This window comes from Falco naumanni, chromosome 2 (genome assembly GCF_017639655.2).
Source record: "Falco naumanni isolate bFalNau1 chromosome 2, bFalNau1.pat, whole genome shotgun sequence".
In the NCBI taxonomy this organism is placed as follows: Eukaryota; Metazoa; Chordata; class Aves; order Falconiformes; family Falconidae; genus Falco; species Falco naumanni.
The window spans coordinates 102,566,966-102,582,977 of NC_054055.1; positions in this window are offsets into that span (position 1 = coordinate 102,566,966).

Below are 16,012 nucleotides of genomic sequence, written 5' to 3' on the forward strand. Positions count from 1 at the left end.
TTGAGTGAAATTAACTTTTTTTTTTTTACTTGATAATGTATATCATGCTTTTGACTTGATTATATAAAATAAGGCTAGGAGGAATTTCATAGCAAGATAAATTCTCATTTTCTCCTCTGCAGTTCTCAGCATTTTTCTGAACAGAAAAAACTATGCCTTTTATTACAAATTTTAATTAAATTTTTGAGTAAAATGATTGAACATTGTTATAATGACAGTGGCATATACAGCAGATAGGAAATGTATGAAGACATGGGTTATGCAAGTATCCTTTTAATACACATAAATATCTGTGATGGTTCGGAGTTTTAGTTTTGCTCTTTTTATATAGAACTTACTACATAAATCTAGGATTTTTTTCCACATTTTTAATCATAGAGTTTCCAAATGAAATTAAATACTCCATTGTTCTTAAATTAGTGGCAAGTTTAAGATACCTAGCACTACACTTGCAGAATCAGATCTTTGGTGCGTTAATTTTTCTTTCAAACTAAATGCTGCCTTTTCTGTACTCATTGCTTTCCCACACCTTTTCCCCTAACCTTGCATTCCTGCCTGATAATTAGTTGCATACGATGCCTTTTTAAATAAACTGTTTGGCACTCTATACTGTAAAGTGATAGCACCCATCCATGAAAAGTAAAGTTATTTTGTAACATTTTTTATTGCAAAACAGGAAATGCAATCAAGCCACAGCCATTTGAATGACTTGTTAGGACTTTTTCTACCTAGAGTGTATCAGTAGGATAGTCTCTGTAGATGGAACTTCTGAAAAACAGAAAAAAAACAAATTGCAGGCTTAAGTCAGTGTCAGATGTTAACAGTATTTACATGACCTTAGTGAACATGCTTATCTTTTCTGTTTGTGAAAGAATGATGTTTCCAGGGCACTGCACATTGTCTGCATTTTGATTATGACGTTTGTGATTGGCCCAGAGCTCAAATGGAAGAATTTTATTTATTTCATTTTCTATTTTGACTAAGTAAGAAAAAATGGAAACAAGCTACAAACTGAACTTGGGCATAGCAAAGATGATACTGAATTTTCAGGTGGGAATACCAGTTCTGGTTGTTTAAAATCAGGAATGATGAAGAAATTTGTTAGTGATGTCAATAAAATTTTTAGAGTGTCCAGGCACAGTTAGATAACAACAAGGCTTCCCAACAGTGGAAGAAGTACCAACCTTTAAATCCGAGATGTAAATGGGTGTAGATTCAGACTGCACCCTTAATTGTTTGATCCTTCCTTTCTATAACATGTGACACACTTGAATCTGATGATGATCTTAATCACTATGTGTTTAAGTTTAAAAAAAAGTATGTGTTTTTGGTTTTTTTCTGGTTTTTTTTAGGGACCTTGCTTCATTCATGCTTATTTCCTTTTTATATTTGCCTTCCAAATCATTTGAGTCATTTGGAGTTACTGAATGTACTCTGTTGGAGAACTGTGTACTTGGATTTTCTGAATTCTTTTAGTATTACTTTTAGAAAGTCTGAAGACAATGGTAATCTTTCCAATCAGTCTATCAGGAAATAATAACGATTGATTCAAGCATAACATGACATTCCAGCATTAATTTGTGTTTCTAACTCACAGAATAAAAAACGTTGAAAAGATATGGAGGAATGAATAGGCATGCTTGTAACATTACCCTTTAGTAGCACCAGTCAGGAATCTTGAAGTAGGAGATGGGGCAGACCACTGAGTTGGTATAAAATGCCTGAGCATAAAACCTGATCTGCACACCACTCACTGAGTAAAGACTCTCCTCTACTGCTGTCACTCACTGAGCAGCTCCCAGGAGAGCCTAGCCACTTGTGCATTTCACGTACCTCCAAAGCAAACCCTTACTCAGTAACTATCTCACTGTCCTTTACAGCCCTACAGAGCTCTCTATTAGTGGCTGCCACAAACTATCTAGCTGAAGACTCCAAAACCCACAAGTACTTGCCCTACTTCCAGTACTTCAGTAGTGGCTTTCTCCTTGGAGGACGTATCAAACCCTGCTCTGTAAACCCCACAGCCTCCACTTCTACAACCGTCAGACTTCTCTTGCCTGCAGCAGCTAGTCCCTGGCCTCCAGCCCCACCACCTGCAGCCTGCAAGGTTGATCAGGAGACCAGAGCTCAGTAGGTGCACTTATATTGCCCACTGGTGTGTTGCAAAGGGAGAAGGACCAGGAACTGATTTGTTGGGATACATTATGGTTCCAGTGCCACTGGTCCATATCCTGTCTTCAGTGGCAATGAGGTTTACACCAGCTGCCAGTCTCAGGTGCACTGCACATTTGTAGAAAGCTTATTTGCTGGAAAACCTCTAAGTGGGAGGAAAACTGCACTGAGCTTACCAGGGGGGGCCACTGAGTGCCATCTGCAAGACTCCAGGTACGGATACAAGGGAATTCGCAGGAAAAAAAAAACCAACATTTTTGAGAGCACCGAACCACTGATGTGTACTATGCTTACACCACAGTTATACCACAGGTGATACATGTCCAAGCCTGACTTTCTTTAAAAGGAAGCCACAGCCTGTTAGATACCAGTAGCTGCTGTTTCATATTCCTGTGGTTCCATGTTCCTTGCTGCTTCTGCTCTTGGTGTCGCTGTTGCTGCTGGTGCTGTTGGTGCTATTGTCACCATTGTCATTTGTCACGTATGTGCTCAGGGGGGACATCATATTCACCAAAGCTGCCTTCTGACCAAATGAGACACCTTTGGTGCTGGCCAATGTGAGAAGTCTAGTCTTGCACCTATGAGATCGTCAGAGTTTTATGTAAAGGCCAAGGTCAGAGATATGCATGAAAAATTAACTAACCAGGATTAATAATTCCTTAGGCTATCTTAGAAGTATTAAACCTGGTCAGTTAATGTGGAGTTCCATGGCAAGGTAGACACTTTACTTGCCTTTGGATGTGCAGACAGCTGGCCAGTCTTCTGCCCCATGCAGTTCCTGTCTGTGGAGCTACTCATTGGTGCTACCTCATGGTGGAAGCTGAGATGAGGAGGGAGAAATAAATATCTAACACCTGAGAAAGAACCCACCATTTACAGTTAAGAAAATATTATCTGAAATCATTAACTTTATTTTTATTAGGCCCATCTAGGCCCCTTCTGTTTGCCCTCACCCCATAAGAACTGTCAACTGTAAAATAGGACAGTTGGTCTGGCTCTACCTGGTCTCCTGATCAACCTTGCAGGCTGCAGGTGGTGGGGCTGGAGGCCAGGGACCAGCTGCTGCAGGCAAGAGAAGTCTGACGGTTGTAGAAGTGGAGGCTGTGGGGTTTACAGAGCAGGGTTTGATACGTCCTCCAAGGAGAAAGCCACTACTGAAGTACTGGAAGTAGGGCAAGTACTTGTGGGTTTTGGAGTCTTCAGCTAGATAGTTTGTGGCAGCCACTAATAGACGAGAGCTGGAGAAGGCACCTGAGGAGGTGTGCAGCAGTTTTTCCACCTAAGGTTGCTCTGTGACCTATGTTAAGGCCAGTGAAGTGCACTCCCACCCTGTTGCATTAGTCTGATGCATTAGTGACTGATGATGGGTAGAACACAAAGGAGAAATTTGTCCTAATCCAATGTGTTATCTTAAAACCTGGATTTTTAAATGAAGAATGAAGGACAGTAGTCCTGTAGCGTAGACAATTAAAAGTCACAGAACTAGAGTATAGTTTTTGACTGCTTAAACCACAGTCCTGTTGCTATTCATATGAAGTCATATGAGGGAAATGGTCTAAATGGTCTTTGTCCTTAGTCCTCCAAAACTCTTAACCTTGGGCATCATCTAACAATAGGATGTGTAAAGAGTGATTATTTCTGGCTTTCAGGTCTCTTCTCCCAGAGGACCCATCTTTGTTCTTTTTGGGAAGTAATTCAGTGATCTAAAAAAAAATCCAATAATGATGTTATTTGGAGACTATCCACCAGCTTGTTTAGTTTTCTTGTTAACACATCAAAGAAAACTTACTTAATTTTTATATAACACTGATGTATGCATACTTCCTTTTTCAGCAAAAGTGGCAACTTTACTTTGCCATAGTTTTATTTGTTTTGATTTATTTTGATACTATTGTGTTTAAGAAACCATTGTTCCAGCTGGGCTTTATAAATGTCCTCTAGTTATACAGTCTGTCTTCACATTAATATGAAAACGTTTCTAATCTTATCACGCATAGCTTGACTTGTGTGCAGACATGAATTTTGACATTTGAATGATTACTATAATTTTAATGGTAAGATCTGTCTTGAACCTCACTTGGATGATCGGGGTTCGTGCCCTAGACTGCAAATACTTTTTAGTTATGTTTCTAAGCTCTTCTAAATTCCTTAAAATTGAAGTAATACACAAAATACTCTTTAGTTTGTGTGGATACTTGATCTTAACAGCACCTAAAGTACAGTATACAACTTACTCATGAACATTTTTACTTACCTTGGCTAATATATATAGAACTAGGTATAGCTTGGTTGCCCCTTGTTCTAACTTTCTTCTGGTGTTATCCCAGGAGCACTAATTATATTTGAATAAAATTTTAATAATATTTAAATAAAACCCAGTTTCCTTCATAAACATGGAAGAAAAAACACTATCTGCTCTTCAGAGTATTTTCTGAAGATTATGCAATTTAATTTGTGCATGTTCCTTTTCACTGCTTTACTTTAAGGCCTAGTCTTATCCCCAAGTTCCACATGGCTATTTTATATTTTTATATTTTTATATTTTTATATTTTTATATTTTTATATTTTTATATTTTTATATTTTTATATTTATATATTTATATATTTATATATTTATATTTATCTAAATTATATATTTATATTTATATATTTATATATTTACCTATACTGTTCTGAATCTGTCACAATTGAGAGCAATACACCTATGAATAATGGAAATGTATTTTGTTTATCACGGCACACAGATTTTTACAAAGTATCGAGAAGTCTCAGGGCTTTTGTGATGAAAAAATGAATTAGAACAAAGCCTAAAAGTGGAAATGCAAACTACATAGCATTAACAGATTATTTGAACATTATGTACCATTACTTTTTATTCATTATTCAATATTAGTATTTGCTGGGTTTGAGAAAATCCTAATGAATTGGGATGTGTTGAAAATGCTGCTAAGATTATATTTCTTGCAGTATTGTGGTCCTTCCTGTGCTAACATGTTAGAAATGAGCAAACACTGGGAAATTATGAAAAACACTATCCTCCTCCTAGGCCAAATCCTTCACCAAGACTGTTCAGCCAGGCAGTAAAAACAATTAAATAAAATGCACAAAACCACATCCTTCAGATTATGGATGCCTGCAGAAGCTGATCCAAATCTCTGGATGCTTTGAGGTCCACTTGTCCCAAAGAAAAAGCCAAAATATTGTGTACAGTGAATACCTTATCAGTTATTTAAGGGAGAGGTCTGCAACACATCAAGTGTTGCAACTCCTGGTTGTCTCTGAATGTGAGTAATTTCCAGTTCTATTGTACCATCATGCACAGCATCATGGAATGATTTGGTAAATTCTTGCTGACTGTAATAATGCATATTTGACTTTTTTTTTTCCTATATGAAATAGAAATGTCTATACATATATCAATGAAATTCTGTATGACAGACCTGTATACATCTCAAGTATGAAATAGTGAAAAGAAGGGAAAGAACAGAGCTCCTTATTGTCTACAGAGATATAGTAGCTCAAGGCAAAGGTACTTTTTCTGAAAGTAATTTGTGATTAACACTCAAGAAGTTGTTCTTAACATGTAGTGTATTGAGGCAAAATGCCCATTCTGAAAATGGTGGTCCCAGCTGGCAAATTCTGTTAACTTGAGGATGTGTAGGACATAAGATGAAAAATCAATGTGCCACAGAAGGCCAGGTACTTGGTTGGTGTTACTGTTAATAAAGAGATGTGAATTTTCAACAGCTCAGGATCTAGACCATAAAAATTTGCATGACTTAATCTAACCCTCTGTGAAGTCAGTGGCAGTGTTTCCATAGGTTTTAGTAGGTGTTGTGGCAAAGTTCAGTGCTGAACTTGCAGTGCTTTCCAGAGCACTGAAATGTGGAAAGGAGGATAATTTGTTCACTGAATTGCCAGTTTTGTTGCTAGGAAACATAATTTCTTAATAGAGGATACAAAAGCACAGGAAAAGTTAGAGTTTCACTTAGCAACATGACTGTTGTGAAGAATTTAGAGATCCAGTCTGATTTGGATGAGATCCTGAGCTACAACCCTTACTTTTACTGATATCTTCACTGTTGCCATTGCTGGGGACACCTGTAACTCCCATTAGATTGAGTGGGATTTGTATGTGCTTAGCACTTCTCAGAACTTGGACCCTGCCACTTACACACGTCTTGTATGCCGAATTTGCAGAGTCACAAACCTGGAAAAAAAATTGACTATTTTGGTCCTTTTGGGTTCTGGTCAGGCCAGAAATACTGAGAGAGTGGCTTGTCCCATATTATTTCATCACTTCAGCTTTTCTTCCCATTCAGCAGCAGAAAACTCAACAGCATACGGAAATGAAAAACAATCTTATAGAACTTATCCTGTCATTCAAACCCTGACTCTGGTCCGTTCTCCTGTCTTTCTGTGGCTCTGAACCCACAGGCCTTGCTTTCAGGAGTGGGCTCCTGAAAGTGTTCCCAGGCTGGTGCTAAACATACCACCAGCGTGCATCCAAGGAGTTATATTTATGACCAACTTGTGAGAAGTCGAACATACTGCAAAACTGAAAATTTGACTTGCAGATTTTTGAGGTTCAAGTTGTTAGTTCCTGTCTGTATTAGTTCCTCCCCCTGGAAATCCTGATACTTCATTCTCCTTCCTCTGCCATTGCCAGTGCAGCACAGGGATATTTCTGTACATTGAAATGGTACTGGCTACCAAGAAACCTGAATATTTTTGGCCTGTATTCTTTGGAAGCACATGGATAGTCAAAATGGAACAGGTGGGAGAAGGAAGTATTATTCCTACTTTACTGATGGGAATGAGAGCCCAGAGTGTCAATGGTTTCTTCACAGCTGGACAAGAAGTTCATGGGACGATTCCAAGATCCCAAACTAATGCTGTAACCATAGGACCATTCTTGTCTTGGATGAGTGTGTGGGACCATGTAATATCTTCAGCGTATTTGAAGGACAATTATTCAACCGCTTCTCTCTATTACTTTTCTAATAAAAATCTACACACACATGCTATTTCAGAAGAACTGCAGAGACGTGCCCAATAAAAATACTCAGTGGCATGCTAATGATCGAGCCTAGTTATCAAAAATTAAAAGCCTACCCACCATAGAGAGCTTAAAGTACATAATATAACTTTCATTGCATATCTTGTAACGCCAAATTTCTTCAGAGGAGCCACAGTTCTAATTTACTCTCATTTAAAAGCAAACTGCAAGGAAAACCACAAAATTCCATGAACTTCAGTGATGCGCCCCAGGGGGAATTTGGCACATTACCGCTTGAAACCTATTTCATTCCCAGGCCCCTGAAATTGCATCAGCTCCTATTCCATTATGAAATATTAGCATTTGCAGCCTGTACATCCTACTGGAATGCGATGAGAACCTTACAGATGTGCTTGAAAACTTGTCCCCTTTCCCTGAGACTTACTGGAGTCCCCACAGACTAATGTCATTCTTCACCAGTTGCTACCTCTTATGCAGAAAAGTTAAAATCTGCTGGTCTCAGTTCTAGAGGCCTGGAAAACATTATTCAAGGTAGCCCCATGTCAAATATGTGGAACTTCTATACATCCCTATAGGACACTATTCCATTTGGCACTATACCCTAGCCAAGCAAAATTAGGATGAATATCATTAAATCTTTTCTGTTTTTATTGGGTTAGGTTTTAGGACAAAAGCCTTGATAAGCAATGTGGTTAGTATCTTCCTAATCTTAAATCCTTTTCTGGGTAGAAATTAAACGAGAAGTCAGCCTGGTTTTGATTAGGTTTTCTTTTAATAGTGAACTGAACTAACAGTAAAAATTAACTATTTTTGTTTAAGCAGTGGTTTGTTGGATAACCAATAAGTTTTAGAGGAAAAACTTCCATAGAGTAAACTAGTAACCGTGTAGTAGTTTTGGTGACTTTTGATTTGCTGTCTTTTTTCCCTAGTTTTTTGGTCCAAATGTTTATATTTATAAAGTGGACATCTAACTGGATCTGAAATATTTGGGGGTTTTGATATTAGACGTTCTTTTATTGTCACACAGTAGTTTTTTCTGTAGTAGGGGAATACATAAATTAGAGACTCTTTTGCATAATTTCAGGTGATCACCTTCACTGAGCACATAATAATCTGAAATAAGCATAGAAACTAAGCATAGAAAGCTATAATTTTAAACACCAGACTTTCTAAGTTTATTTTATATGCAGATGTGCAGCATTTCTGTAAACTATAGAAGTCCTCCAAAGTGTAAGCCTATCTATGGCACCCTTGGGCAAGGCTAGAATTGCGAAAATTTCAGAGCAAAGGTTTTTTTTGCTGTTGAAATGAGCAGAAAAGCTGTAGAGAGAAATGAGTTTGCATTGTTCAATATACATAAAGGTGCTTAAATTGTGTTGAACGCTAGGGCCAATTTGACTGAACTCAAGTGAAGATTTTTGGCACAGATGTGACAGAGCAGATAAAACATGCAGGGGCAGGTGGTTAAGATCAAGCATTCTACTAGCAGCGTTAATATTTATATAGAGACTGGATGGGATTTCTGAAGTCCGTGATGATGGTGAGAATCCTGTAACAACTCCAGACCAGTTTTAAATTACAGTGGTCTCTGCAAATAACATATTAATGCAAAATTTGCATCTTTAGCTTCAAAAAGGCAAAAGAGTCATGAACACTATTGTAGGTTTTGGGTAAGAACAAGGAAATTAAGTTGAAATAAATCATAAAGATTAAGATTTAATTTGAACATAAATGATGAGATAGAATTTGGAGGGTAGTACTCCAGGTGGCAGACAATTTCCAGGTTGCCTCCTTTTCTCACTTCAAGCTAACTTGAAACTCATGAGCAAAGGTGAGATGGAGTGAATGTATGAATTTTTGGCCTTCAGCTTGTATAGGAAAAATCATTAAAAAATTCTGGAGAAGCTGGACACTTTCGTCTAAAATTGCTTGGGGTTTTTTTGGTAACCTTTTTTTCCAATCGTTTAATTTAAAGACTAATATGAAAAGGTTTTATTTTAGGATTTTGACAGATGGTGTTTTTAAACTAAATTTTTATTAATTTGCCTTTCTGAATTTCAGAAAGGACATTGCAAGAACTTTTTAGACCTGGTTTGGGTTTTTCTCTGATAAAAGTCAGGTTTCAGTGTGAATCTTACTCAAGAGGTTGTAAAATTGAAGATGTATCCACTGAAACTAAAGTTTCTCAAGGGGTTCTTAATTTCTCATCCCAATTCTACAAATAAATGCCTCTGTCATACAAATTCTAGACTCTTCTGCTTCTTGGCAGTTCCTTGAAACAAAATAAAAGGAAAATTTCTTTTGTGGAGCAACGTTTTCCTCAATTCACATTTGACTAATAGCCATTTTCAGTTGTGCATTATGCTGAAGCATAGGTTTATTTTTTAAATCCTTCAGTCTAAGTAGTATGTTTTCCAGAGCAATGATTGCGTGACAGTGATGGAGACATACAAAATGCTTTCTAGGAACCATGTAATTACTCAGTAAATATGTTTATGTATGTTTGTGAGAGGAGAAATATTCTTTTGTGCTGATTAGTTAGAAGTCACTTTAGTATCCTGTAGCAAATCAGTAATGACTTAAGAATGTGGAAGAGGAAATGCCTACCGATATAGTAGCTCATGGTTTTATTAAACTTTTCTCCGCAATTCAGTCACTTCATACATCAATGGTAGAGTTTAGAATGGCAGTGTTACATTTATTTGTGGTGTTTAATTACAGATCCCTAAAATTTGTTTAGTTAAATTGCATTGCAGCAGATATGGCTTTTTATCTCCAGTGTTAAAAAAATCTTTACTTTTGGTCTTAGTGTGCCTGCTTGTCTGTTCAGTGCTCTGTAAACAAAGTGAAACTACACAGTATCTTCAGTGTTCTGACTTCCTGAAGTCGATTCTCTCTGTTACGTTGGGTAAGGCCCTTTTCGAGGTTCCACTGAAGTACAGGAAAGTATTTATGCCCATAGCAGAGGACTTTGATTGATACCATAGGCTGAGATATGTTCACAGCAGGTGGCTACCAAGGCATGCTTTACAAAAATTTATTATGGATAATATGTGATCTGAAAGACAGTAAAAAAGCATGAATTTTGTTAGTGTTTGTTATGAACATTGATGCAGCTCTTCCTTGTACCTACTCATATATTAGTAGCCATCTCTGCAGGCACTAGTAGCACCAGTTGGGAAGGGTGCTTTTTTTTTCTTTTAATAATCTCAGCATTCATCTTAAGAGACTTTAAAGGTGAAGAAAGACCTAATTTTCTCCTACAAAGTCTTTCTTCAAAGAGAGAGGTTGTCTCCCTCCACTTGGGGCAAGTTGGCTCATATTCTGGAACATGTGGATTTTATGTTTTATATAATCCACACATGTCTTCCTGTGAGCACAGGCTAGAACGATATCTTTTAATTTGTTTGTTTGAAAATGAACCAGTACTGAAAGAGAGTTAGAGTCCTCAGCTTTGTTTCCCTCTTGTGTAATCACTTCTTTCTTTACTGAGCAGTCAATGCTGGCTTTATGCCAGGAGAGCTTTTTCAGGTCATCCAAACCAGGAGAAATATTATTATTTTTTTTTTAACAGGAAAAAATATTTTTTAAAAAGCAAAAGCCAAACCCAAACATTCTTTGGGAGTAATTTCTTTGTGCCATTTGTATAGACCAAAACACCCCAGGTATATTCATGGCTGGGTAACTGTTTAAACTTGGATAATTTCAAATGCTTGCTCTAGGTTATTTTCCATAAATGCAAGTCTCCTAATTTCTGCTTGTCAATGTATATTTAGGCAGTCTGGGGCAGAAACTTTCTTTTGCTATATATGAGTATAATGCTTTTTTCCAAAAGTTTGTGTGTGCAGCCTCTTAATATTGTTGTAGGTTAGTTAGCACATGAACTCGGTAGTGTATACTATAAAACAATTATTTTGTTCCAATACTCTCACAGCATTTGAGACCAATCTCAAGCAACGTTTCCTATAGCATTTAGCAGTAAAAAAGACTTTTCTGTCTTTTTCTTCCAGATTCTTAGAAAACAGTTAGTTCTTGTTTTTTTTTTTTTGCCAATTGACATTGGTTAGATGAGATCCCAAACTCTTTTTAGTATGAATGGCCTTCTCTGCTTTGGTCTGGTGGGTTCTCATTACCAAATCTAAAACACACATCGGAGGCAGTAGGTCTCTGAATGTGGATACTTCGACTCCCAGGATAAAAATAAGAGCTCTTTACAAGTAAGGAGGAAAAGCACATGGAACCTCTTGTTTGCATCACATTTATTAACATACCTCCTTGGCAAGCAAGATATTGGCAAAGACTGAGGGCAAAGCAAGAGGAAAGAGCTCTGTGCTGATGAGGCGCTGCATGGAAAGGTTACATTTATCAGACAACCCTTGGGTAATATTTCTAAGACTTCAAGAGAATATCATGGTGAAGTATTTTTGAAGAAATTTGAGTTAATGGATTTATGTTAATGTATTTGTGATGACTTGGTTGATATGGCTGCTGACTTCATCGACAGTGGGTACCCACCAGAGTAGCCCTTAGGAGAATCAGGGCCTATAATCTTACCACCAGCACCTTTTTCTCAACCAGTTCTTGTCAAAGCCTCTCCACTACAGAAGGGTGTAGTAGTTCTTTGGGTGCAGGATGGTCCTGCACTCTTGTGATCTTTGCTTTGTTCAGCTAAATCTCTGACCTGGTCACTAGATACTGGTAGTTTGTTAAATTTCTAGCTTGTATTTAGGTGTGTTTCCATGGAAATATGTATATCCCTACCATCTGGATTCCAAATCTGGTGATGTAGGGGTAGTTGTTGTTCCTAACACTGAATCAACAGTCCTTAGAGACAACATTACTTCTTGAGTGACACGATTATCATCTCGTGTTATGTTTTGAAATTTTTGGCTCTTGATGGCAACACTGGTAACATATTTTTAATGAAAAATATACCACTTTTTTCAGCTGTAGCTTTTGGAAGAGTGTACATCTTTTTTTAATGAATATCTTAATTTTGTTACATTGTGACAGTTAAAAAGATTATACTGTTGGAGACACCTTTATTGCTTGGTATTTTTGTTTTGCCATTTTTTATTATAGTAAGATGGTGTCTAATCAATTTATTTGAAATAGGAGTAGTAGGCAGTGGCTTGGTTAGATGCTGCAGTGACTCTTTAAAATGCTACAGAAGTGTCTGGGTCTCTTTTGCTTGGATACTGCAACACAGCACATGAGGAATATATTTTTGTAGTTGTATTAAAAGTCTAAAGTGGTTGTCACAGACAAATAGCACTGAGGTGTTTGAAAGTGTTAAAGAAGGAAAGGCATACATTTACTTCTGAAGAAACAAAATAGATGTATAAACCAGTGATCACTTCTTAAATCTACATTATGTTGCAAAAGAAGCATAATCAAAAAGGCTTCACCACAACATCACTTTATTATGACTCGTTGCCAACTCCCAACTGTTGCAGTTGGAAAGAACTGAATTACCTTGGATTTTTCTTTTCATGTACAATTTGCATATCATAACTCAACGTAGGGAGGGAGAGCAAGAGGAGCAACAAAGGGAACAATAGGGATTTTGTATGAGGCCAGGTCAACACTTGCCCTAAATAATGGTTGATGACTGAATTTCTTATAGTGGGTTACCTACCAGCACCGGCTGGTTTTCATCATGATGGTAAAGGAAAACATTTTGCACAATAAGCATTGATCCCCTTGTTATGACTTGAAAGCTGCACAACTGCTTTTCATTCCAGGAGAATATGAGTGAAAAATCACCTTAAGAATATGGCAACCCTTTGGTATTATACGCATTACTTTCAGTAATGTATATAATAACACGTAAAGCGAGGGCAGGAAGACATTTTGTATCCCTTTTAATAGGAAACCTAAACCTGTGGATAAAACTTGTTTAGCATAACTACATAGAATTTCCTTGACTGGGTTTGTTTTGGCTTCTCCACTGTCACAGATGTTCATTATTACTGAAAGAAAACACTGTAAATTCAGTAGAGAGTTTAAACGAGGAAAGGGAGAAATCGGAATAAAATTAGAAAGGTTTTTGTTGTATGTGACCTGATCATCAGCTCTAGAAAGCATGTTAGCAACCTGCTGTGATCTGGTTTCCTCTGGGGAGAGCAGTGACGTAAATCCACTTACCCCTAATAGGAGCTGTTGAGATTATTGAGTGATTTGGCCACTGGTCAAATGAAAGGGAACACAACAAGGTGAAAAAAAAAAAACTTTCAAAGGGTGTTTTCAGGTTTGAAGGAGATAAGATGGGTTTTGTGCCTCTTTTATCGCTTTCTCATGCCAGAGTACCTTAGATGTGTCTAGAGGGAATTGGTCCTTGCAATTGCAGTTGCTGAATTCACACGGGAATTTTAGCTGACCTTGTCAACTCTGAGAGCAGTGCCTTAGACAGTGCAGAGACCCTCCCTAGGTTTGAAGACCTCTATTAATAGAACTGTGGCATCTAACTGAACTTTAGTACTGGAGGTGTGAGCTTTTTCACTGTAGTAGGGTTTTGCTTGCATATGTTACGACTGTACAATGAAGCCTTGAATCTTGTGAGATAACAGAAGCGTAATCCCCAGTACTCTAACAGCGCTGGGCTTTGCTTCTGCTTCAGCAAGCTTTTCATGGATTCCACAGCATTTTTATCATCAGAGCTTTTTTTCAAGCTGTTCTAATGGTATTGGAATTTAAAAATCAAATTGAAAATCAGATGTATGTATTCCTGTAGCTTTGTGTGTGTGCTTACTAACAGATGTCTCACTAGTACTGATCTGTGTTCAATCTTCCATATATTATCAGGGAATTTTCTTGCTAATTAGCATTTTTGGTCTTAACAGACCTGTAACTCTTCAAAAGCAAGAGGGACTTTTTTTCATTCAGTCTAGTAACTGCATTGCTGAGTGGTGTCCCTCCAATATAGCTATCAGTTTAGAGGTTCAGAGGAGAAAAGCCCTGTCCCAGGTAGGTATAACTGTATGTGACAGGCACAGAAACCCACTAACACTGTAGTAAAAATTCTCATTAGCTGTTCCAGTTCAATTCTCATCTAATTTATCCTTGGCTCGTGACCTAATCTCATCTTAGCTTACTAACAGAGCAGGGTAAAAACGCTTTACATATAAAATGGATCATAAGCATCTTATGCCTTCAAGGGTTTTGAGAAAAGGAAAGAAAAAGAAAATCATGATGGGAAGGAAAGATGACTATTTCACAGATAAACATGGAAACGTAATTCTGTTAGTAATTATGCTTCTTTTGAAAATGCACTTTTTATTGGAAGGGAAACAGAATGAAGCCTGAAATAGTATCAAAAGTTGTAAAGGATTCAGTGACAAAATAACATGTATGTAAAGTGAATGATTTCTAGAAAAATAGGTGAGGTTTGAAATAATGGCTAGGTAGCTTTTCATGGTATTAAAGGAAAATTATTCTATAACTTCATTTATTTGTTCTTTTCATTCATTTACGTAACAGTAAGCTTTACCTATTGTTGTTATGTTCCACAAATCTCTTTGTTAAGATTTAATTCAATTTTATTAGCATGTTTTAATCAGATAATAGTCATGAAGATTTTTGTTGTGGTGTGGTGTTAGAAGTAAAAATTCTTTGAACTTGCAAAGTTCCTGTCTAGTAAACCTTAGAAATTCTTTGGACTTGTCAGTGAAGAGAAAGACAAGCCAAAATATGTGAGGGTAGAGGTTATACAGCAACCAGTAGGACAAAGGAAGGAACAGAATAACTGCTTCTTGAGAGAAGAGGCTTGGCAGAACCATACCATAAAATCAAGAACATATAGCTGTAAGAGCCATTCCAAGAGCACAAGCTCACACTATAGTGGCACCTGTACTTGGGTACATAGCTGAAAACTGAGTGCTGTGGTCTTAACTCACCCATCCGAGGACATCGTCCTTCTTTCATACCCCTTCAGGCCCGTGTCTTTGACAGCTGTTTATCAGGCAACACTCCAGCAGAATGAAAGTGTACTTTACCCTAGTGCATGGGGAAATGTTATTTTGTTAGCATGTGGAGGCAAAAAAACCCCACATGGATAGAACTGAAGTTCCTTGTTTGGTTTGTGATATCTCAATAATTTGGATTATAGTAAGGTCTGCATTTATATTTGCAGTGCCATTAATGTTTTTGGTTTTTTTTTTAATTATTTTATTTTTTGGTATCATTTATATCACAGAGGACTTTTGCTTCTGGTGGCCACAGTGGCTTCACCACAGTGTTTCTAATGTAAATATTAATATAATTTCCTTTATGTAAACCAAAGAAAATGTAAGAAGGGGTGAGGAAGAGTTTCAGAACTATCTTTCCTATGGAGTTTCTAGACAACTTGCCTGGATTTTGGGGCTTTGTTGCTTTGTAAAAAAGAGAGATAAGCAGGTGGAGTACATTTAAGCTATTAAATCAAAGCAAATGTACCAGCAGGTGGTCGACTTTTGAAAGTATGAGAGCTGGAAGAAGAACAAAAGGTTCCATTTTCTTTTCAAAAAGTTACCTTGGATTAGACATCTAGAAGAGAAATGTGGAAAGCCAAAGGGGTTTTCTTTAATGAAATTAAGAACTCACATGTTAATGTCACATCTGAAATGGGTCTTATTCATGGAGTCAGTCAGTGACTAACCTTTTCCAGCAGTCATGATTGCACTAGTCTTTTTGTAAAGATGCGAAAAAATCCCCAAAACTTATTTCTGTAAGATATTATATCTCAATATTTTATATCAACATAATGAAGACAAAGAAATTCACTAATATAGGGTTTGCATACATAAATAATTATAAGGTGTTTAGTCAAACCATATGCTGTC